This window comes from Danio rerio, chromosome 13 (assembly GCF_049306965.1).
Source record: "Danio rerio strain Tuebingen ecotype United States chromosome 13, GRCz12tu, whole genome shotgun sequence".
Taxonomy (NCBI): domain Eukaryota; kingdom Metazoa; phylum Chordata; class Actinopteri; order Cypriniformes; family Danionidae; genus Danio; species Danio rerio.
The window spans coordinates 3,577,310-3,602,730 of record NC_133188.1 but is presented as its reverse complement, the minus strand read 5'-3'; the positions used below and the strand labels follow the sequence as shown (position 1 = coordinate 3,602,730).

At 39.1% G+C, this 25,421-nt stretch overlaps 1 long non-coding RNA gene across 1 annotated transcript in view; it reads left to right on the top strand.

The window, feature by feature from the left end:
- Positions 1–24,949, top strand: part of LOC141377102 (uncharacterized) — a 34,698-nt gene extending 9,749 nt beyond the window's left edge. Inside the window, exons 2-3 of the long non-coding RNA XR_012389094.1 lie at positions 21,763–22,348; positions 23,577–24,949. This is a non-coding gene — a long non-coding RNA (uncharacterized lncRNA). The remainder of the gene's footprint in view (positions 1–21,762; positions 22,349–23,576) is intronic.
- Positions 24,950–25,421: the final 472 nt, after the last annotated feature.

Below are 25,421 nucleotides of genomic sequence, written 5' to 3'. Positions count from 1 at the left end.
CTTGAAACATCGACTGAACTACACTTTTGATGATTTTAATCTTTCTCCGATTGTTTTTTTTTTTCTCTTGAGAATTAAAACTGAACAAAAGATGGCGAGCCCAGCTAAGTGAGTGTAACGGTCATGAAAGTGGTGTGGCCAGCCGCGAGATCTGTTACAGTGTGAGCTGATCAGCTGAATTGCTCGTTAACCCAGCCGATAAGGAGATTCATCTATTTCATCGGTATACCGGTAGGAATATTCCATTTATTCAACGCACCTACATCCAAGGAGCGGAAGCATTCACGTGAATTTTTGTTTTGGGACCTGACTGTTGGACTGTTTGGTTCGTATACCACATTGAGGAACTGATATTGAACTCAATTACGTACTGGAGCATCCTTCTGAAACGAAAAGCACTTCGACCGAACGAGTGTATTTACTTGCATTGTGTCATTTCAGTTGATTCGAAAGCTTTTCATGTTTTTTCTTTCAACTCATTTATTTTATTTGATTTCCTGATTGGAGTACTCCATTGATGTTTAAATTGTTTATTGTGAGTTTTCTGCAATAAATCAGTTAATTGTTCGACTCCCTCATCCTTCATTGAGCTACCCCTGTGGAACCTACAGTATATAGTGCTGGTCCAAGTCTAAAAGTGCTACATGTTCATTAGCTACTACAGCAGGGGAGTTCTCAAGATCTACCTGAGCTCAAACTCCCCTCTCGCCTTGCAAACGGGAGGGAGCCCAGGCTCGAGGATCTTATGAACTCAGGGGTCTCTCCCATGACAGCATGCCAAACAAGCTTTATAATCAATCATCAGCTAAGTGTGAACTCTTAAAAATTGTTAGAGCTGTAAGCTCAATTCTGTTGTCAGTACTTTGATATTACGCTATGAATATGAATGCAAATAACTCTCAAGAGATCTGAAAATTCCTATGGTAATAGTGGTAATTTCAAAGGGCAACAGTGCCCTTATTTAAAGGGACAATATTGGGATTAACTTAATTGAATAAAAAAATGTTTAGCGAGTCAGTGCACTGATGTGTCTCCTCTATGAATGTGAAGAATTTGTGCAATTACAGTTGTGCGAGGCCAGAGTGCATTAAATTTAATTCAGTCATGAGTGATTGAATGCATTACCGAAACAGCCATAAAACATCAATAATCATTTCCATAACCGAGCTCCAAGGCTCATTTCCAGTGCGAAATGTCTTATCGAACACATAACTACATTTGATCGTGTTCCACAAAAATAAATCGCTCATTAGTTCCTATGGCAGCCCCTGTGGTTCTGTGTACACTGAACATCGATGAACACAGATCCTCGCCACCACGAAAAAGAAAAAAAAAAGCTAGATCAGGTTGTCTCCAAGTTCTTTTGCTGGCCGAGTCTTTTGTAACATGAATCCGCTGTGTGCTAATTTGACGCGCTTGCAGAGATAAAGGGGGAACTCATGTTAGTTTCAGCATCAGAGGATTGGAATGTGGGCCATTTAATGCAGGAGTCAGACAATTCCTCTCGGACAGACCCGCACGCTTAAATGAACAGAGGAGTAATTAACAGAGAGCCATGACTTGGCTGGATAAAACCATATTCAAATCACAGAGACGAAGGAGAGGGGTGATAAATAAAAATGTTTAGTGTTATGGAATTGCTATGAGGAGGGGAGGAGAAAGCAATATGCTTTAACATTCAGCATTCTTTCATTCATAAATATTGGTAATGGCAAATGCCAGAAATCACAGTCTAAGAGACAGTTTTATTCATCCATCCATCCATCCATCCATCCATCCATCCATCCATCCATCCATCCATCCATCCATCCATCCATCTATCTATTTATTTATTATTTATTTATTTATTTATTTATTTATTATTTATTTATTATTTATTTATTTATTTATGAATTTATTTATTTATTTATTTTATTTGTATTGATTTGTTTGTTTGTATATTTATTTTGTTTGTTTATTTATTCATCCCATCCATCCATTAATTAATCTATTTATGCATTTATTCATGTTTGTTTGATTGTCCATCCATCCTTATATTGATCCATCCATTTATTTGTTTATTCATTTATTAGTTTGTTTGTTTGCTTGTTTGATCATAAATTCATCCATCCATCCATCTTTTTATCTATTTATTTTGTTTGTTTGTTAAATTGTTATTTGTTTTATTATTCATTCATTCCATCCATTTATTCATTCATTTATTAATTGTTTAATCATCCGTCCGTCCATCCATCCATCTATCATTTGTTTTTGTTTGTTTGTTTGTTCAAGTATTTTATTTTTGATCATGTATTCATTCCATTCCAACAATTCATCTATTTATTTATCTATCTATCCCTACTTTGTTTGCTCATTTGTTATTTTTTTGTATCAATATTTTTGCGTCCATCCATCCATAAATCAACCCATTATTAATTAATCAATTCATTTTGTTTTTATTTATTTGTTTGTGTTTTGCTTGTTCGTTTATTTTTTATTTTTTTATTCACTCATTCCATTCATCCATTTATTTATCTTTTTATAAATTTTTTTGTTTGATCATCCATCCATCCATCCATCCATCCATCCATTTATTAATTGATTCATTTATTTGTTAATTTGTTTGTTTGCTTATCAATCCAGCCGTATTTTATCTATCTATTTACCTATGTATTTATTTATTCTTTGTTTATTTTTTGTTTGTTTGATTACTTATTCATTCGATCCATCCATTTATTAATTTGTTTGTTTAATCATCGATCCATCCATTCATCTATCCGGATGGACGGATGGATGGATAATCAAACAAATAAATTAATAAACGAATAAATAGATGAATTGATGGTTCCCCAGGTTGCAGCTGGAAGGGCATCCATTGTGTAAAACGTATGCTGGATAAGTTGGCGGTTCATTCCACTGTCGTGAACCCAGATGTATAAAAGGACTAAGCTGAAAAAAGAAAACTACTGAATGAATGAATAAATTAATAAATGGAGTGGGTGTCACGGTGGCGCAGTAGGTATCAAGATCGTATTTATTTATTTGTTTATTTTTGTTTCGTTGATCATTTATCCATCTTTTTATCTATTTATTTATTTATTTATTTATTCTTTGTTCTTTTATTTTTTGTTTGTTTGATTATTCAATCATTAATTATTTTTTGTTAATTTATTTGTTGATTTGACTTCCATTCCAATCCATTCATTCATTTATCGTTTTAATTATTGTTTATTCGTTCATTTATTTGTTAGATAATTAATTCATTAATTTGTTTGTTTAATAATTTATTCATTTTTGTTTGATTATTTATGTTTGTTATTTTAATCATTCATTCATTCATCTGTTTGTTTGAACATTCTTTATATGATTGTTTTATAATTTATTTGTAATTTTGCATTATTTAAATTAGATGGAGTGGGAAGTGGGACATATAGGAAAAAGATAAGAAAAAAAATGCATGCATACAAAAAAATCTACATGCATACAGATCTAAAAATAAACAAGAGAAAACAAAACCTCTGCACACAATCTTATATATATATATATATATATATATATATATATATATATATATATATATATATATAAAGTCTAGTGGTGTACTTTCAGAGCATGAAGATTTCTGCTGGCTTAAAAAGTTACAGGAGTTCACTAATGTGTCTCCTCTAAACAGAAGAAGATTCTCAAATGAATGCACAGGTCACACTTTACCATGCATTTATAATAAATGGAGACCAGACCATCAAGCTTCAAAGGGAACTCGAACGCATCATAAAGGCATCTTAAACGTAGCCTATAAGACTTGCGGATTATGTTCTTTTGAAGTCATATGATTATGGTTATAGCTTTGGGTGACGAACACAGAGAAAGCCATTATCTTGACATCCGACCTAGCTCTCTATGGCGAATTCATGAGAAATCATGAAGTCCAATGGCCAATTTTGGAGCAAAACAATTCTTTAAGTCAAATTAAGTCAAAGTCAAAAACAGATTAAAGAAAAAAAAAAGCCTTCACAGTGCTTGATAAGTGTCCTATGATAGTAACACATATAATCATATCAACATAACAGGATGAGCGAAAGCAACCGGGAATAAAAGGTCTGTTCTCAATCCTCAAACTTGATCACTAGTGAGTTTCACAGGTTTAAAATGTTATAAAACAGAACATGTATGTAATGAATTACAGCTTTTCACTTCAGATTCACGGCAGTAGGTAGTGCTGTCGCCTTGCAGCAAGAAGGTCGCTGGGTCGCTGGTTTGAACCTCAGCTCAGTTGGCGTTTCTGTATGGAGTTTGCATGTTCTCCCTGCCTTTGCGTGGGTTTCCTCCGGGTCCTCCGGTTTCCCCCACAGTCCAAAGACATGCGGTGCAGGCGAATTGGGTAGGCTAAATTGACCGTAGTGTATGAGTGTGGGTGTAAATGTGAGTGTGGATGTTTCCCAGAGATGGGTTGTGGCTGGAAGGGCATCCGCTGCGTAAAAACTTGCTGGATAAGTTGGCGGTTCACTCCGCTGTGGCGACCCGGATTAATAAAGGGACTAAGCTGACAAGAAAATGAATGAATGAATGAAACTTCAGATTCACTTCATCAGCACAGCCGCATGTCAGAACAATTATAAAAGAAGGTGCTTCAATCCCGATTTGTAGACGTTAAATCAGGTTAATTTTGTACATTAACAAAACAGATATCCATACAGCAGTGGAGATTAACCTGTATCCTGTCACATATGGATACGTGCAAAAACAGTGCAAAGCTAAACACGCTCTCTCTCTCTTTCTCTCTGTGCGTGTAAGTCTGCGCTATGTGTGTGTGTAAATACTGATTGGTAAAGCTCTTACTGTAGTATTTCGCACAAACGTTACGCCCCTTCCTGAGGCAGCCGAGGGCGGTGATCGAGGGAACATGGGCGGGGAGGACTAGTCTTAAAGGCCCAGTACAAAAAAACAGCAACCAGGTTTAAGCAGCCATAATACAGACACTTCAGACAGCTATAATAAATAATCTGATGGTTGTTTTGAGCTGAAACTTTACAGACACATTCTGGGGACACAAAAGACTTATGATATGCCACAGCCATGTCACCCTGCAGCCCAAGACCGGTTACTCACTGAAGCTAAGCAGGGCTGAGCCTGGTCAGTACCTGGATGGGAGACCACTAGGGAACACCAGGTTGCTGTTGGAAGTGGTGTTAGTGAGGCCAGCAGGGGGCGCTCAACCTGTGGTCTATGTGAGTCCTAATGCCCCAGTAAACGTGAAAGGGACACTACACTGTCAGTGGGCGCCGTCTTTCGGATGAGACGTTAAACCGAGGTCCTGACTCTCTGTGGTCATTAAAAAATCCCATGGCACTTCTCGTGAAAGAGCAGGGGTGTAACCCTGGTGTCCTGGCCAAAGTCCCTCTATTGGCCCTTACGATCATGGCCTCCCAATCATCCCCTTCCACTGAATTGGCTCTATCACTAGCCCCTTTCACACAGTAATACCGGTAAATTTCTGGAACAACTTTACCGGTATATTCAAAAAAGCACTGTTCACACAGATGAGGACGTTACGGAAATTTTCCGGAAAAGAGCATTCACACATCCATTCCAAAATACCGGTAAATTCTGACATCATTCACCACAAATGAGCTCTAAACGGCTGCGCTTGTATTAGTAAACATTTGACTAAATTACAAACTCTGTGGATGATCAATATTGTGAACAACTTTCGCAGGATCACTTTCGCATGTCGAGATGTTCATAATATGTGCGTGTGCAGCGCTCATAGGCGCACGCAAAGCTTGAAGGTTAACAAACAACGACTTATCATAAGCATCTTATCGATGATTATTTACACAGTTGGCATTAAGAAGAACATATAAACTTGATCTGACTAACTTCTAGCAGCTAAATGTGTCTGGAAAAATATTCAAAGGCTTTTATCCTCACAAACCGCGCGGACGTAAATGCGTCTGACTGTTGTGATTGGCTAAAGCAGACGTCTCACGTCAGCACGTTTTAGACGTGCACGCGCTTATTACGGGAATCTTCCTTCTGCATTCACACAGCGCAGCATTTCGACAAATTGCCGGTAATGTTACAACTTCTCTTTCCGGAAAATAGCCAGAATGAATTTACCTGTATTTTCAAAAAGGACCTGTTCACACATACAACCTGTATGTGTCTGTATGTGTGAAAGGGGCTAATGTCTCTCCACTCCACCAATAGCTGTGGTGAGCGCACTGGCGCCATTGTCCTGTGGCTGCCGTCACATCATCCAAGTGGATGTTGCACACTGGTGGTGGTGTGGAGAGACCCCCCCCTCATGATTGTGAAGCGCTTTGGGTGTATGGCCATACACAATAAATGCGCTATATAAACACACACACAAAAATACACACACTTATATTAAATCTGGAAAAAGGAGTAACCTATGTGCCCTTTAAAATGGTGGGGAAAAATGAAAAACTGCTTTTATTCTAGCCGAAATAAAACAAATAAGACTTTCTCCAGAAGAAAAAAATATTATAGGAAATACTGAGAAAAACTCCTTGCTCTGTTAAACATTATTTGAGAAACATTTGAAAAAGAAAAGAAAATCATAGGAGGACTAATCATTTCTTCAACCACATGTGCCATTTTTAGTAGTCTAAATTCAGCCTACACATTCCGCTATAAGATTAAATGCAAAGCTGATTGAACTGAAGATATAAATAGATCCAAGGAACGAACAAAATGACTCTGTATGCTCGGGCGTATCAGTGACACCAGATTCGATTTGCCATATATATATATATATATATATGAGTAATGTTTCCCACATCGCAGAGGCTCAGTCTTTAAACACAAAGAGCTAAACTGTTTTCCCTCACTAAGAGAGGACTCTTCCCATGGCAGAATATGACTGATGAGATAATCTAACGGCGTCAATATGATGCTATTATAGGCTGCCAGTAACCCGGTCTGAATGTGATTTACATTACAATAACACTTTCTTCTTCGTGGGCCTTATCACATACAGACCAATTCCTCCTGGCCTAATGTATTCATGATTATTGATGTCTATGGTTATTGGCTTATTTATCACCATTTATAATCAAAACACGCTCTAATAAATGCTGTGGGATTCAGCAGCTCTTGTACATTTGTGTTGCCTTTTATGCATTTTGCCGTTTTGTGGTAAACAGATGCATGATTTTTTCGTCTGGCAGCTGATAAAACAGATGAAAAAAAATATATATATCATATCTGGAGACAAGAAGAAAGACTTTGAGGTGGGCTCTTTCAAATTGTGCCAGTAAACAAGCAACCCTCAAGGGGCCAGATTCACAAAATGTATAAAATTATTTTTAAATGGCTCTCTGTGAATTGACGGAGTCTCATTTCTAAGCAATATTGCCAACATAAGCTCATTCTGAAAACGTAGGCCTATTTCTGGAGATCGTGTATTAAGTAGCCAGTACGTATGGCTGCATTCAGTATTTAAACGAACACTAGGGGGTTATATGCTGCTGTTCTTTTTTGCGCTTCTAGTTTTCCCGCCATGTATATCGGCGGACTTGAGATGCAGAGCGGAGTTGACCATAACAACGTGCTTCGAGCCTGGTGAAGAATGGTTCCAGAAAGCAGGTGAGACAAAAACAAAAAGCCAAAACCTAAAATGAGCAAGTAAATAACAAAGCAAGAATGTGGTAAAACCTGAAAACATGGTAAAATTCTGGCGTGGGATTTTCTTTTTCTCGATTGCTTTTTAAAACTGACGGTTGGGTTTTGGGAAGTGGGTGCGCGGGTCAATCGGTGCTTTTAAAAACACTATCAAATGGGTTTAGGGAAGGCGGAGAATGGGTCAGTCAATTGGTCATTCAGTAGACAGCGGCCTCTGGTGGATTTACGTGAGAACAGCAGGCACGAATGGCACTTGTGAGAGAAATTTGAGACCTGAAAAAGCCTACACAGCGCTCTCTGGTGCATTCGCGAAAACAAAAGCTGCAAAAAAAAAAAAAGTACCTCATGGGATGTATTTGGCACTTTCCAGAAATGTATATTGCGATATGTTTTCAGAATGAGCCTGGATTGAATATTGCAGTATTTATTGTGGTTAAAATCCTGTTTTACAATGAGTACATTTTTCATCAAGGCCAATTATCCAATTTTAATACGAATAAGAAAATACTCTGATTAAGAGTCTACCATGTAAAGAGTAATTTTTGATTACCTTAATCTGACTATAGTCTTAATCCAACTAAACAAAAATTCAATTACGACATATAGAGTATTCCTATTTTAGTCGCATTGTTCAAGTGCAGTATAGACATGTAAACACCTTAATCAAACTATTACTGTCATGTAAGACTTTGACAAGTTTTGCGACAGGATATTTTATACACACACGGCTGTTTGCAAACCTGGCTTATTATGCATACATACCCCTATATACATTTCTGGAGAGAGCGAAATATGTCCTGGCAGCTACGTTTTTTGCAGATTTTGTTTTCGCAAATCTACCAGAAGCCGATGTGTACGCTTTTAGATCTCAAATTTCTCACATGAGTGCCATTTGCATCTGCTGTTCTCACATAAATCCATCAGAGGCTGCTGTCAACTAACTGACTGACTGACTGACCAAAAGACCGATACCCCACCCACCCCCTTCCCAAAACCCAACCGATAGTGTTTTCAAAAGTACAAATTGATTCGATTTCCCCCTTTCCTAAGCCCAACTGATAGTGTTTAAAAAGCACAGATTGACTCGATCACAACTTTTTCTAAACCCAACCGATAGTGTTTTCAAAAGCACAGATTGACTCGATTTCCCCCTTTCCTAAGCCCAACCGATAGTGTTTAAAAAGCACAGATTGACTCGATCACCCCCTTTCCTAAACCTAACCGATAGCGTTTTCAAAACCACAGATTGACTCAATCATCACCGTCGCAAAACCCAACCGATAGAGTTTTCAAAAGCAATCCAGAAAAAAAAGGCCCTCACAACAGCCTGATTTTTACTACATTCTCAACCTGTTATTTACTCGTCGTCAACTCCTTCTGTAGAACACAAAAGAAGATATTTTGAAGCTGGAAATCCGGCAATGACAAAAAATCAAGACAACAAATATTTTTTCTATGTACTGCAGCTTTAACTTATTTTGAAAAGTTAATCCAGTTTTAACAATTTTTTTTTTAATTCTACAAAGTTTAACTTAACATTTTTACTCAGTTTGATGAATGCAAATTGAGATGACTAAAAAAAAATTTAGGCAGCATGATTATTTTTACAGTGCATTGACTCCCATGGTATTTGTTTTCATACCATGGAAGTCAATGGATACAGATTTTAATCTTTCTTCAACATATCTTCTATTGTGTTCAACAGTACAAAAAAAAAAAACTTATAAAGGTTTAGAAAATTTTGAGCATGAGTAAAGAGTAAGTAAAACTAAATATTTTGGGGACAGCAGCACCGTGGCCTCACGCTGCTTCGAGTGCCGGCTGGGTCAGTTGGCATTTCTGTATGGATGTGGCATGTTCTCCCCGTGTTGGCGTGGGTTTTCTTTCTAATGCTCCGGTTTCCCCCACGGTCCAAACACATGCATTATAGGTGAATTGGGTAAACAAAACTCGCCTTAGTGTGTGTGAATGCAAGAGTGTATGGGTGTTTTCCAGTACTGGGTTGCAGTTGGAAGCTGCATAAAACACATGTTGGAATAATTGGCAGTTCATTCCGCTGTGGCAACCTCAAAAAATCAGAAACTAAGCTGAAGGAAATAGAATAAATTACTATTAGTTTTAAGTAAACCATCCATTTAGGAAGCTTTTCATAAATTTGCCAAGAGATTTTGAAAATTATTAAGATTATTAATCTCTAAATCTAATGTAATACAAATTCTTCGGCGTCCTGTTTTGCCAATTGCTTCACTGACAAAAATGAGATGATGTTTATTCTTTCAGCATCAAATGTAAAGGCCGATTTCCCTCCATGCGTGTTCTTGTAGAAAAAAGCTTTGTGTGTGAGTAGCGGTGTGTGTATATGCACAGTCAGAGTGGTCGGTGCAGACAGACAGTGATTGTCTTCCGCTGGGAACACTGTGCTCTATTGTAACCTGCCAAGACCAGGGAGCACAGAACCAGAGCACAAAGAAAATGAGTGTACTTCCAGGCTGGAGACATCACCACACTGGTCGCCTCTTTACCAGCCGTATGTGGATAATGAGAGCTCCTGCTCGGGACCACAACAGAGAGAATCTGCCACACCGCTGATGACCACAGAGTCATTCATCAATGGAACCAGTGTACTGATGCTTTGTTCTGAAAAGAGGTGAGAAGAACAACACTGGAGCAGGTATAGAGTTCACCGTGTACAAGAAACCCCTGAAAGAGGCTCTATGTTGAATTCGGGAACGCTTGTTATTAGTGTCAATGGTGAGAAATTGAGATGCTTTTCCATTGCATGGTGTGGTTCGGGTTTGCGTTACTGCTTGTCAAGGCATGCAAATGCTTGGGGCCTCAGATCAGAAGGGGCCCCAGAGGACATTCTCCTTTTGTATGTGTCATCAGAGGGGGAAAGCCCCACCTATTAGCATCCATAGGCATTTGTAGTTCCGCCCTCTTTTTAATGGCGCACAATCTCATTTAAATTTAAAGTGACAGTCACCAAAATGGCTTAATAGGGTATGTGCAAAGCATGCTGAAGGACTTTTAATTTGTCAGTGACCCAAGTCAAACGCTTCCGGTGAACTTTTAAGGTCTGTTTTCTCTTTATAAATCAACAATCTCCACTGCCTAAATTATAAACACTATCTCAGAATGTATAAGAAGCACTGCATTAAATGACATTTCTTCCACGGCATGTCTTTAAAATTCATTCATCAATTTTGGCTTAGTCCCTTTATTAATCAGGGGTTGCCACAGTGGAATGAACCACCAATTTATCCAGCAGATGTTTTACGCAGCAGATGCCCTTCCAGCTGCAACCCATCTCCGGGAAACATCCATACACACTCACACACATACACTCGTATGGACAATTTAGCTAACAGCCATACATACTTCTGGCTACACAATTCATGATCTCTAGAAATGTATACAGGAGTACATTTTCAGAATGAGCCTATGTTGGATCTTACTAAAAGTTTTATTGGTTATTTAGGAGCTTCTGGATGAGAAATGTTTGTATGGTTATTGCACTTATAAACATCACCACACCTCAATAGCTGACTGATTGCAAATAGTATAGCAAACATTTAGTCACATTACAGGTTTCCTCAAATGTTTAAATATGCAAGTGAGGCACTAGCTAAATAAACCTGCACATATTTGCATACGTTTCCAGAACACGAAATAGAACAAAGATTAAAATTATTTGATTGATTAAATTGATAAATTATTACTTAAATAAAATAGATTTTTGATATAGACTCATTGCAGTTAAATGTTCTGATAGACGTCATTTCAATTTCTTAAATTTCACTCCATAAATCAGAAAATACTGTCAGCACTGTCAAAACAGGCTACACCATATTTTAAGGAATAAAATGTTATATACAGTTATATTCAGTACACTTACAGGAATAAAACGGTAGAGTTTGGTGCATGCAAGTACTGCTGAATAAATGTTTTTGACTGGAGAAAAAAAATATATCTAATTTTGAGAAAACTAAAAACTAAAACTGTTATTTGAATGCTTTCCTCCCATAGTTATTGAAGACATTTTATTGAATCAAAATGGACCTATATATATATATAATATATATATATATATATATATATATATATATATATATATATATATATATATATATATATATATATATATATATATGTGTGTGTGTGTATATATATATATATATATATATATATATATATATATATATATATATATATATATATATATATATATATGTGTGTGTGTATATATATATATATATATATATATATATATATATATATATATATATATATATATATATATGTGTGTTTGTATACACACACATATACACACACACACACACACACACACACACACATACATACATACATATATATATATATATATATATATATATATATATATATATATATATATATATATATATATATATATATATATATATATATATATATAYAYACATATATATATATATATATATATATATATATATATATATATATATATACATATATATATATATATATATATATATATATATATATATATATATATATATATATATATATATATATATATACACAGTATATAGGTAAATAAATAAAAGTTTAGGTCAGAACAACAGGTGAGCAAAATTCAATGTCTATCCTGCGTCTAAGGACAAAGTTATTTTGACTTCCAATAATGACGTCAACATTTGGTTGATTTTAGGTTGTGTTGGAAAGTGACTAAAACTCAACGCCAAGCCAACATCTTAAACCAACGTCATATTGACATCAGATACTGACATTTATTCATCAGCTGGATTTAGCTGGTCATTTTCCAGCCTGACCAGCTATGACCAGGCTGGAAATGGCTGGAAACCAGCCTGGAAATGGCCAAAACTCCTCTAAAACCAGGCTGGTCAACCAGCTAAAACCAGCCAACCAGCCTAGGCTGGGTTACGCTGGATTTTTTAACTGGGAAATCATATCATTTAATCCAGCCCCTTTTTGCAGCGCCAGACAACAGAATTTCACAAGCTCAAACTCTTGTGTGACCGCAGCTTTAGGCTGTAAAAACTCTCCCCAAAACCTTTTCCAGGTCTGTCTGAGTGAAATGCCTACTTTATTACATCCAATCACTTCGCAATAGAAAAAAACAAGCCAGGCCCACTGATTTTTCATTTAATATTCGGTTTCTCTAGAAAGTGCGTCACAATACGAAAAAAAACAAACAAACCAACAAAAAAAGAAACGGTCATAGCATCATGTGGGCTTTAAATATCGTCAGATTGATTTCTAATATGCTAATATAACATTCTAAAAGTGTTATTGTCCTACACGTAATCTGCCAGACTATTAAAAAATCCTTTATTGGTATACTGTAAATGAACACACATCTTATTAGGATGAATATGAGTTTCATTGTAGGATGAACTAACCTCTAACTGTAAATTTGTCTTTTGTTTACAGCATAAAAATAGCTATAAAACGGATCCTAAAATCCAGGCAGTCTCTTTTAGTATTATTTCAGAAGCCATATGAAAGCTCAGCATGAGAAAAATACTGTAATTTAACTCTTTATGCACAGATAATCAGGCCATCTGCCATCGCATTCAATCCAAGCTCTCATTCACAAACTGCTGCCTCAAGCATTATGACACTAAGCACTTGTATTTTGTTCACATTTCATGTTTTAGTGTATATATTAAAACGTACAAAAATATATGTTTAAACATCATGTTCCATATATTTTTAATTATTCGTTTTTTCTATACTTATTTATTTATCTACATTTAGGGCAGATAAGATCAAACAGGAATCACAATTCTGAGTTTTGAGTTGTTTTTACTCAAAAAGAGAGAAAACAATACTATTTATTTTTACATTTAGGTTTTTTAAAAGATATCTCAAATATAAGAATTGCATTTTTAAATTTAAATATAAAAAAAACTAAAATTATAAATCTATCAGTGTTACAGTGTTACTGCGGATTGCTGGAGAACTACAAATCTGTCACCAAACGAACTACAACTCCCAGCATCCACTATGCACACACAGCGGTTCCTGATCCCGACTGATTGCAAACAAGCACAGCTAAAGCTGCTCAAAGACCCATTATATGGACTTTTTATATAGCACACACACTGATATTGCTGAGTCTTGTTGGTATTAACCCTGTAACTTTACGAACATAACATTTTCTAGTAGAGTTTCTCCTTGTATTATCCTTGTCTTGTTCTATTGTTTACGTTGTCTGCATCGATCATGTGCCTGTTTCCTGACTTTGCTTCTGGATTACCATGTATTACCTGTTTGCACCACTTTGACAGATTTAAGTTGAAATGTCATGCAAAAGACTCGACTCAAATATCAAACATGTAAACACTATGGAAAATACATTTACATGACCTTATTTGTGGGCGCCACTATTGAATCTTTTTGGCTCAAGACGTGTGGTCTCATTCACTTCCATTGATTTTAAGACTTTAAAAACAGCTCGTTATGCTGCTTGCAAACTGACAATTTTGTGTTATGTTATTCTCCTTTTTATATACTGATGATGAACAAACTTGCTTTTAAATTAATAGTTATAAATTTTCCTGTTTTACTTTGCTTTGTAAGGAACTGAAGAAGTACTTCTGTATTATTCAACATAGTACTAATAGAAAGGCCATTAAAACTATCAATTCGTTTTTTTAATTTCAATTTTTTTGATTAATGTAAAAGTCCTGCTTATTTGTAATTATAAGAATGTAATTTAATTAGTTGTACACTTGCTTTGCATGTGTTTGTTTGTTTTGTTTATTAATTTATTTGTTTTATTCATTCATTAATTTCCCTTAGGCTTAGTACCTTATTTATCAGGAGTTGCCACAGTGGAATGAACCGCCAACTATTCGGGCATACGTTTTACGCAGCGGATACCAATGCTAGAAAACACCCATACACTCTAGTATACACTTTGTAGCGTTGCCATTCCTTTTCACAACACTTAAAATATGTTAGGGACTGAAGACACCAAGTGAAGAAGTGTTTCAGGTGTAATTTGGTCCCATTCTTCCTGCAAACAAGTCTTCAGGTGGGCAACAGTTAGGTGTCTTCACTGTCAAATTTTTGCTTCAAAACGCATCACAAATTCTTGATTGTAGACAGGTCGGGACTGCAGGCGGGCCAGTCAAGTACCTGCATCCTTTTCCTCTGCAGCCAGGACTTTGTGCAGGATGTGGTTTTGCATTGTCTTGTTGAAATATGCATGGGCATCCCTGGCAAAGAAGGCAGCATGTTGTGCTCCAAAACCTCTATGTACTTTTCAACATTAATGGTGCATGAATGAGATCGTACAAATACATAAGAATTAGCCACTAAATTAAAAAGACAAACTAGTGTGAGATTGCATCGTTGTCATTACTTCTTTTTGAAGGGTGTATTTTATCCGTCATCAGCTCCTGCACAGCTCCACGCTGATCTGAGAACAGTGGGATGAAGCTGCGCTCTGTTGTTTACACTGCAGCAGACTCTCTATTCATGTGTTTCAGAGCGAACGTCCGCTGTTAGTAAAGCAGACAATGCCGTGTGTCTGCAGAAAGTCCTGGCAGCCCGAGAGAGGAGAATAACCCACAGCAAAAGCGCCTCAGGGTTTCATACGCGGAAGCAAGTAAACAGCTATAATTCTTCCTGATGTCTAAAACGGACAATAGATCAGCGACAATTACGCCGCAAGGTGTTGTAGGCCACATCAGGACATGCGCTGATGATGAAGAGAGCCGACAGGAAACAGACTCGAGATTAATTCTATGTCTCACAAATAATATTTGACTGGATATTTTTCAAGACACTAGTGATATAAACACCCCAAAGTCTCCTTTTTTTACATTTACTGACATTAAAATAGGATCTAAATCCTAACGGTTTTAAGGCCCACCACAACATGACATAGCAGTGCAGTTTTCCTGGCCCACTTATTTGTTTGACAGGCACATGTTAAAGGTGAAATGAAGCACTCAGTCAAGTTTACCTTATTTTGTACATTGGATTCCACTTTAACGAAAATATATTAAACAAACTAGATTAATGTAACCATTTAGCAGAAAACGGCATGTTTTACTGTAGATTTTAGACCTAGGGCTCAGCCATCTTTTAATGTTGCTGTGTCTGACGTCATGGGGTTGGTTCAGTTCCCTTAGCAGAACAGATACAATGGAAGTAAAGGAGAGTCTAATTAAAGCCTAATTTAACCCAATCCCTGCTGAAAAATCCAGCTTAAACCAGCCTAGGCTGGTTGGCTGGTTTTAGCTGGTCGACCAGGCTGGTTTGAGAGGGGTTTTGGCCACTTCCAGGCTGGTTTACAGCCATTTCCAGCCTGGTCTTAGTTGGTCAAGCAGGGAGATGACCAGCTAAAACCAGCTTGACCAGCCTAGCCAAGCTGGGAGTCCAGCCAAAACCAGCTATATCCAGCTTAAACCAGGCTGGTCAAGCTGGTTTTAGCGGGATTTGGCTGGTCATTTTCCAGCCTGACCAGCTAAGACCAAGCTGGAAATAGCTGGAAACCAGCCTGGAAATAGCCAAAACCCCTCTAAAACCAGGCTGGTCAACCAGCTAAAACCAGCCAACCTGGTTTAAGCTGGATTTTTCAGCAGGGATGTGTGTGTAACGACGGGGGATGACACACACAACTGGAGGTAAGATCCAATATGCAGGTTTATTCAGCGTCAGGCAAGCAATGGTCAATCAGGTGCAAACGGGTATAAACAGGCAGTCCAGAATCGTAGTCGTATAAGCAGGCAATAGGTCGTAAGGCAGGCGGCTAAACAGGAGAACAAGGATAAACAAGGCTAGGGTCTAAACACAGAGAAACAAGACATGGACAACCGTGTTCAAATATCACTGATAGCAAACAAGACTCAGCAAACTGGATGGGTGAATGGGTGGCTTAAGTAGTGAGTGCAATCAGTCTCTGACAAGGCTCAGGTGGTGAGAATGTAATCAGTCTAGATGAGTGAGCATTAGTGAGTGTGACCGGAGAGCATGTATGAATATGTAGTCCAGGAGAAGGCGGAAGTGTAGTCCATGGGTTGTTGTGTGAGAATCGGCGATCTATCGAGAACGATCGCTGGTTATCGTGACAGTGTGAAGTTGTGGATGTAGAGCTGCTGCAAATACAAGCATCACATGTGTGTCTAATACAAAAGTAAAAGTATCAATATTTATTCTATTTTTATTCTTTCCCCTTTTAATTACCGATCATTTTACCGATCATGGCCACAGCCATATCACCCTGCAGCCCAAGTTACTCACTGAAGCTAAGCAGCGCTGAGCCTAGGGAACCACTAGGGAACACCAGGTTGCTGTTGGAAGTGGTGTTAGTGAGGCCAGCAGGGGGCGCTCAACCTGTGGTCTATGTGAGTCCTAATGCCCCAGTAAAAGTGAAGAGGACACTAAACTGTCAGTGGGCGCCGTCTTTCGGATGAAACGTTAAACCGAGGTCCTGACTCACTGTGGTCATTAAAAATCCCATGGCACTCCCATGTAACCCCGGTGTCCTGGCCAAAGTCCCTCTATCGGCCCTTACGATCATGGCCTCCCAATCATCCCCTTCCACCGAATTGGCTCTATCACTGTCTCTCCTCTCCACCAATAGCTGGTGTGTGGTGAGCGCACTGGCACCATTGTCCTGTGGCAGACGTCGCATCATCCAAGTGGTGGTGTGGAGAGACCCCCCTCATGATTGTGAAGCGGTTAGGGTGTACGGCCATACACAATAAATGCAATTGTAAATACACATTACATTATATTACATTACATTACACTTTTTTTGTTTCGTTTCAGTTTTATGTTTGTATTGTTTGGGTTTTTACCAAAATCTGGTTCAATTCCATGTCAATAGCTTCTTTAGAAATATTATTGCCAGGAAAAACACAATGTGTTCAATACTTATTTTCCCCACTGCATATGCATGTCTTTGGACTGTAGGGGAAGCCGGAGCACCCAGTGGAAACCCACACCAACAAGGGGAGAACATGCAAACTCCACATAGAAATGCCAACTGGCCCAGCCAGGACTCAAACCAGCGACTTTCTTGCTGTAAGGCGACAGTGCTAACCACCGAACTACCATGCTGTGCAGCACTATCTAAAAAACAACAACAAAAAAACATTTGCAATAGTTTGAGGTCTAAAAAAAAAACATTTGCAATAATTTGAGGTCTGATTTATCATGCATCTGGTATATTGTTTTAGGCTACTGTGTATGTTTAGTAATTGTCCAAATGTGTGTAATGTGTCCAGTGGCTGTATATTTTTGCAGGCTGAGAGTTGGAGTGTGTGCAGATGCAGCGGAGCAGATACAATGAGCTCTTTTCCGCTCTCCTCGCATTCCCAACCTAATCCCAGTAGTGTGCAATTCCCACTACCACACTCCATTCCCATCCCATCCCCAAACTCCATATGCTAAACTTAAAAAAATATGTGTAAATTAGCAGTTTTCTGAATTTTGTCATTATTTTTCTCCATTTATTCATGCTTTTGAATTGCAACACAAGATCTTAATCTTTCTTGAAAAATCTTTTAACCTTGAGAAAATTGAAAAAGTGACTTTTATTAAAATTTTTAATAGTTTAAAGTGATAAATCTTCTGGGTTGGTGTTATATATATTATATATATATATATATATATATATATATATATATATATATATATATATATATATATATATATATATATATATATATATATATATATATATATAATATATATATATATATATTTATAAAATGGAACAAAATCCTTGTAATAAGCTGCCAGTACATTTTCTCTTATCTTACAGACTTATTTCTCTCTATATTCCTTCTTATACATTATTTCAAACAACTAAAATGTCAATAGGCGAGGCAGTGGCGCAGTAGGTAGTGCTGTTGCCTCACAGCAAGAAGGTCGCTTGTTCGAGCCTCGGTTAGCGTTTCTATGTGGAATTTGCATGTTCTCCCTGCCTTCGTGTGGGTTTCCTCCGGGTGCTCTGGTTTCCCCCACAGTCCAAAGACATGCGGTACAGGTGAATTGGGTAGGCTAAATTGTCCGTAGTGTATGTGTGTGTGTGTGTGTATGTGGATGTTTCTCAGAGATAGGTTGCGGCTGGAAGGGCATCCGCTGTGTAAAAACTAGCTGGATAAGTTGGCGGTTCATTCCACTGTGGCGACCCCGGATTAATAAAGGGATTAAGCCAACAAGAAAATGAATGAATGAATGAAAATGTCAATAAAAGTCATTTTGTTAAACTGTAGAGTTGATTTTTTAGCATAAAAAGTCGACAGAGCAAAGATCAACATCCCATAATGCAATTCACAACCGTAAATAGACGAAAAAACACACAAAATATGCAAACTGTTAACTGACAGGTATTTTTTGCAGTGTACAGAAAGCATCTTCATTCTCCAGGCATAGTGACTCACCCAGACATAATTCTCAGTAAGTGGTCATCCGTCTATATCCTGCTTGTAAGTTTTTCCGAACACGAATGTAGGCCGCCGGGTGTGTTTTGTTCAGCTGTGTCTAATCAAGCATCATCTTACAGGATCATTAGCAGAGCTGTAAATAAACACATTTGTTTCACTCATCGCTGTTTTTGTCTGCATTTTGATTTTAAGGCCACTCAGCAGTGGTTACAGCTCTATGCTCAATTAGGCCCAATCCCAATTCTACCTCTTAGCCTTCCTCTTATCCCTTGTTTTGCGCGTTCCTGTGAAGGGGTAGGGGTTTCCCAATTCTCTTTAGCTTGAAGGTGTAGGGCTAAGGGGAAGGGGTAATTAGCCCTTCGAACTGAGATTTTCCAGGACCACACTCGAAACAAAGGGGTAAGAACATTTCCCAGAATACACCAGCCACAACGGCAGGATAGCTGCACCCGGAAGTAAGGAGATGCACAAATTAATATTATTTGTCATTAATGTGAATATTTACAACCAAAAAGTATCTGTTTTAATATATTCATAACTGTGTTTGTGTTTTACCGTCATGCTTAAAAAAAAAACCTCTCTAAAATAAAATCCGCTAAATTTCGCGACCTACAATCCCTAATCATAACTCCTGTACAGCAGTCCCACAACATTCTGACACTCGAATCCCCTGTCAGAAAAGTCTAGTGGCTGGAAATGAGCTTTTTACAGTGTCTGCTAAAATGTTAGTGTTGTTTTGGTGTGTTTAGATAGATTAATATGGCCACAATGTAAATACACAGTGCAGTTATGATCTTATTGCCACATTAGATCGTTATGATAACATAACATATGCCTTCAGTGATTTACTGTAGATAAATACCAAAAAATAACACAACTGATCTCATATGAAGCAAGAGATCGCAATGACATGATGACGTGTGCTGGTGCTGTAGTCGTGTCCCATTTCTTAGGGGTAAATTTTGAAGCCCTTCCCCTTTACACTCGATTTTAAGAGCCAAGGGGAAGGGGTAGGGGTTCATAAATAGAATTGGGATTGGGCCTTAGTAGGGGGTAGAGGTGTGAACCTATACTGGTCTCACGGTTCGGTTCGGTTACGATTATCATGCCATCGATTCGGTTCAATTCGATATCTCGGTGCAGTGCTCGTAATGTTGAGCGAAAAAAAGAAAGACAGCTGTGAAACATAACCAGCTTTGTCTTTCTGTAGGAAACACACTTTAGATCTTTTTAGGGTAAGAGGTTTTTGAGTTATTGCCGTCTATAACTGAATGTGTGTCAGGAAAATCGAAAACAAAACCAACTGAAGCGCGCTCATTTCTGGCGCCCCACTGGATATACAGCGCCCTAAGCATTTGCCTATGGTGCCTATGCCACGGGCCGGCCCTGAGTTGGCTGAGTGTTGTAAATAACGGCGCTCACCTCTCTCGCGACAGAGCGCATAGGAGATAAATGACGTCAGTACATAATAACCGGTTATGGTTATTACTGAATCGATACCGAAGAAACGATTAATTTTGACACCCCTAGTAGGGGGTGTATGTAGAAATTCTAACCTGAAAGTACGTGGATATGGAAGGTCCTGAACCATCGTGAAACGATTTTTTTTTTTTTTTTGGAAATAAATACTATAAACATTGTTATTATTTGAAATGTTACACCTTCTTCTTCTTCTCATTCATTTCATTCATTCATTTTCTTGTCGGCTCAGTCCCTTTATTAATCCAGGGTCGACACAGTGGAATGAACCACCAACTTATCCAGCAAGTTTTTACGCAGCGGGTGCCCTTCCAGCCGCAACCTATCTCTGGGAAACATCCACACACACATTCACACACACTCTCATACACCACGGACAATTAAGCCTACCTAATTCACCTGTACCACATGTCTTTAGACTGTGGGGGAAACCAGAGCACCCGGAGGAAACCAACGCGAAGGCAGGGAGAACATGCAAACTCCACACAGAAACACCAACTGAGCCGAGGTTCGAACCAGCAACCCAGCGATCTTCTTGCTGTGAGGCGACAGCACTACCTACTGCGCCACTGCCTCGCACTTCGTTATTATTATTATTATTATTATTAATATTTTAGTGAGGTGCTGAAGGTAGACCCTCAATGATACATTGTGGACCCCTTTGTTTTGTATGCCCGGTTAATGCTGTATTGTGAGTGAACTGAGTATGTCAGAAGAGCTGAGCTTCACATGCATTTGTTAACAAATCCTGCGCTACAGTAAATGTGTTCAAGGCCTTTACACAGCATTGTGCAAGAAGCCTAATACACCCCTATTCATGAGTAATCTGCCCCTGTAATCTTGATTTGTGTACAAATGAATCAGAACGTTATATTTAATAATTTCTTTATAGGCTGCCTTTGTTTAATTTCACCTTGAAACTGTTGTAAGAATTGCTAAAAAGTAGTCTAGTCTTGTTGAATCCATCCTCTTAAGTCTTATTTCTTCTTTTTTAAAGACATACAATGTTTGGGTGCTTTCATATCTGTGGTTTGGTTCATTTGGTCCGGACCAAGGGCAACAAATAAAACCTTGTAGCATGATATCTAACAAATTAACATGTCTGAAAAGCAGATTTGACCAGCACAAACGGCGTGTTCGTCCAACAAACAGTAAGAAAGTCTTGTCGTCACAGGTCCAGGATGTAGACCTGCTTTACAGAGCACGTGTCTTGTTTTTATCTGCACAGAATGTTCTGGCTGAAAAAGTTGAAGACGCTGTCTGGGTGGGACGGTGCAGCTGCTCCCAGCCTCTGGCAGGGGCCGAATCTGCCGTCGAGACCCAGAGGACTGAGCAGAAAAGCCTGGGCGTTGGGCTTGAGCGAGCGTAATTGGTCTGGGTGTGATTACGTGGCTGTCAGGCTGCCGAGAGGGCTGTGGTCTGGGCCTGGATGTCAAAGGGAGAACGGGTCAGATCTGCAGCTATGCAGCGCTGGGAGCTCCAGACCAGCTGGAACGCACATCTTCAGTCAGAGCTGCAAATCTGGACTATGCAGACATCTAATCCTAAAATCCCACGCATGCAGGGCTAGGGTGAATATTAAATGGAGAGCTAGGTTATTAGTGAACGCTCAACACTTCGGTTCATCCTCTGTTCTCTTGTCTACATTTTTACTGCAAGATTGAATTTTAGGGCACATTCAGACCAAGGGTGATGATATTGATCAACAAACTTATATTTTAATTTATGGTTATGAAGTTTTGTACATATAAAATATGTACAAAAAAAATGTAGGGGTGTCCCAATTCTCGTTAGCTTGAAGGCGCAGGGCAGAGGTGGCCAGCCCTGTTCCTGGAGAGCCACCTTCCTGCAGATTTCAGTTGCTACCAATGACTGTAAAAAATATGGACGACGCGACAGCCCTTTTTCCCATTGAACGCCTTGAGGGCAAAACGCCTGCTTGATGGGCACAAACTGTCGCAAAAGACTGCTGAAATTGGAGCCAGACATGCGCAGAAGGATTGTCTGATGGAGCCAGAGGAGGAGCCGCGAAAATGAGCAGAGTCGAGCTTCCAATCAAACGCTTTATGTAAAATCAACTACGCCCCCCGAACTTCTCAGCATGCGTTTGCTGTCATATAAACACAAATGGATGTAATAACGTTAACAAATATGAGGGTTTTATATATTCAATCTCGCCAGCTCCAGGCCGCAGCGCATAACTTACTCGCGGCGTCGCGGGCTGATTCCGGCTCGCATGCGGCAGCGCCTGCTCGCTCGGCCGCCGCATCTGGCTCGATTGACTCGGGCTGGAATTGGGTAGTGAGTCCAGGCATCCGGAGTAGGTCCAGCAGAGGTAACATTAGTCAGTCTGAGATCTAAGAGATAAGTCTCCGGCAGGCGAGAATCTAGCCGGAACTGTGTTTTGCTATCTGGGTGGCTAGGCGTGTATCAGCAAACTAATAAAGCCCGAAAAAAGCCCTGAACTTAGCGAATAAACAGTGTTCCACCAGGATCATGTATGTCAGAAACTATAGTTTACTGCTGAACTCATTTTGTCATGGTAAAATAACACAGAAATCGAATAATAACATTTCAGTCTACTTCAGTCTCCTGCCGAAGCTCAGACGCCGCGCTTTGAGAAACTGTCAATCACAGCTGTCAACCACGATGACACGCCCAGCATTAAATTACTGCTAAAAACAAACTGTTTACAAAAATGAAGATCTGCACCTATTTCAGCACAATAACCAGTGCCTTAATCGACCAGAACTATCTTTCGGGACATTTTATTGCAAGTGTAATTGCAAGTGTAATATTTTTTTTTATTTGGGCTCATGTCTCCTTCATTAACACGGAGGAGGCGGGCTTTATGACTTGTACTGCAGCCAGCCCCCAGGGGGCGATCTAACGGCCGAAACCTTCACTCAAACGTAGGCTTGCGGCACACTTGGTTGCTACCCATATCAAACACACCTGAACCAATTAATTAGGACCTGAACACCACGTGATAATTACAGGCAGGTGTGTTTGATGTGGGTTGCAACTGAAATCTGCAGGAAGGTGGCTCTCCAGGAACAGGGTTGGCATAGGGCTAAGCGGGAAGGGCTAGATACTCCTCAAAACAGAGATTTTTTAGGACCAGATGAGCTTTTTACAGTGTCTGCTATAATGTTAATGTTGTTTTCGTATGTTTACATAGATGAATATGGCCATGGTGTAAATGCACAGTATAGTTACAATTTTATTGCCACGTTATATTGTTATATGCGGGGCCGGAGCAAGCTGAACTGCCGCTCTAGGCAGAGGACGATTACACCGCCCTCAACCCCAATGTGAAAACGAAAGTGACCGGTTATGAAAATGAAGTGAGGTGTCGCGGACCTCTTTTCCACTGCTCTTTTCGCGGGTCTTTTCTCTTTTGTGCGGGTGCTGAGGGAGGGAGGGAGGTGTCGCGGACTGGCGGACACCACCCTCTATTCTGCCACCCTATGTGTGGATATAACTGAGGACGCGCGGGTGCTGAGGGAGGGAGGTGTCGCGGACACTATGCTCTGTATTCTGCCGCCCTATGCGCGGATATAACTGAGGACGCGCAAGTGCTGAGGGAGGGAGGTGTCGCGGATTGTCTATGCGCGGATATATCTGAGGACGCGGGGGAGGTGACGCGGACATAACTGAGGACGCAGGTGGTAAGGGAGGTGTCACAGACACCACCCTCTCTATACTGCCGCCCTAGGCAGCCGCATAGGTCGCCTCTATGGACGCGCCGGCCCTGGTTATATGATAACATGATATATGCCTTGATTTCCTGAAGATAAACACCAAAAATAACGCAACTGAAATAACTACAGCAGTCGTGATTGTCGATCTCATATGAAGTAAGAGATCGTGATGACATGATGACGTGCGCAGGTGTTGTAGTGCTGTTTCATTTCATATGGGTACATTTTGAAGCCCTTCCCCTTCACACTCTGTTTCAAGGGCCAAGGGGTAGGGGTACAAAAATAGAATTGGGATTTGGCCCAAGTGTGATTATAAACAATAAAATTAATAAATTTTTACCATTAGAAGCTGGTTATATTCACACACGGTTGACACACAACTGTGTTAAAACCATAGACTGTAAAATATATGGACGTAGTGTCCGTGACGTCACCAATAGGTTTCTAAAGAGCGCAAAAGAAACCACAAGTAGGCGCGGCCAACCGTTGCCATTTTGTTCACGCGTCATCACACCCACGGCAGGGTAACAAACAAGGGCAAAGAGGTGGAGAGTGAGCGGAGCTACAGACACCTGCTGGCATTTAGCTTGGACCTGGTTCAGACACTCTTTACTTTGGGAGAACGCTTAATACTTTATCACCTGTGACTTGTTTGTATTCTGACCACTTGTGCTTGGTTGTACACTATATCAATAAAGTGTTTAGACTTTTAAAAACACTGCTGTAATACATTGAGCCACTAAACATTGTTCTTATGACGTTTTTCAACAGGAGGAAAACACAAATTACTTCCAAACACTTCAGATATAGTCTGTGTTAGTTAATGTAAGACTATTGATGAAATCCAGCATAACACTGTATGACAACGCTTCAGATGACTGTTCTAGAGCCTACAGCTAATCAATTTGTCAGATTCTGGAGTGCATTACAGCTCCAAATATAAACGATAAATGATCTTAAATAAAGCAAATACATGTATAGAGATGGTATACAAGTATATAACTTTACTCACATGGGAAACGGAGGCCACGTGAATGGTTTGTGAGCACAATTAAGTGCACTCAGCATGCCATGCCATCTAATAATTGTAGGAAACAAGTCCAAAAGGCAGTTGACTGTGTAAAGCCACATAAAACAACACAGAAATACGATAAATATGCCGAGTTCAGTGGCTAATCTGCAG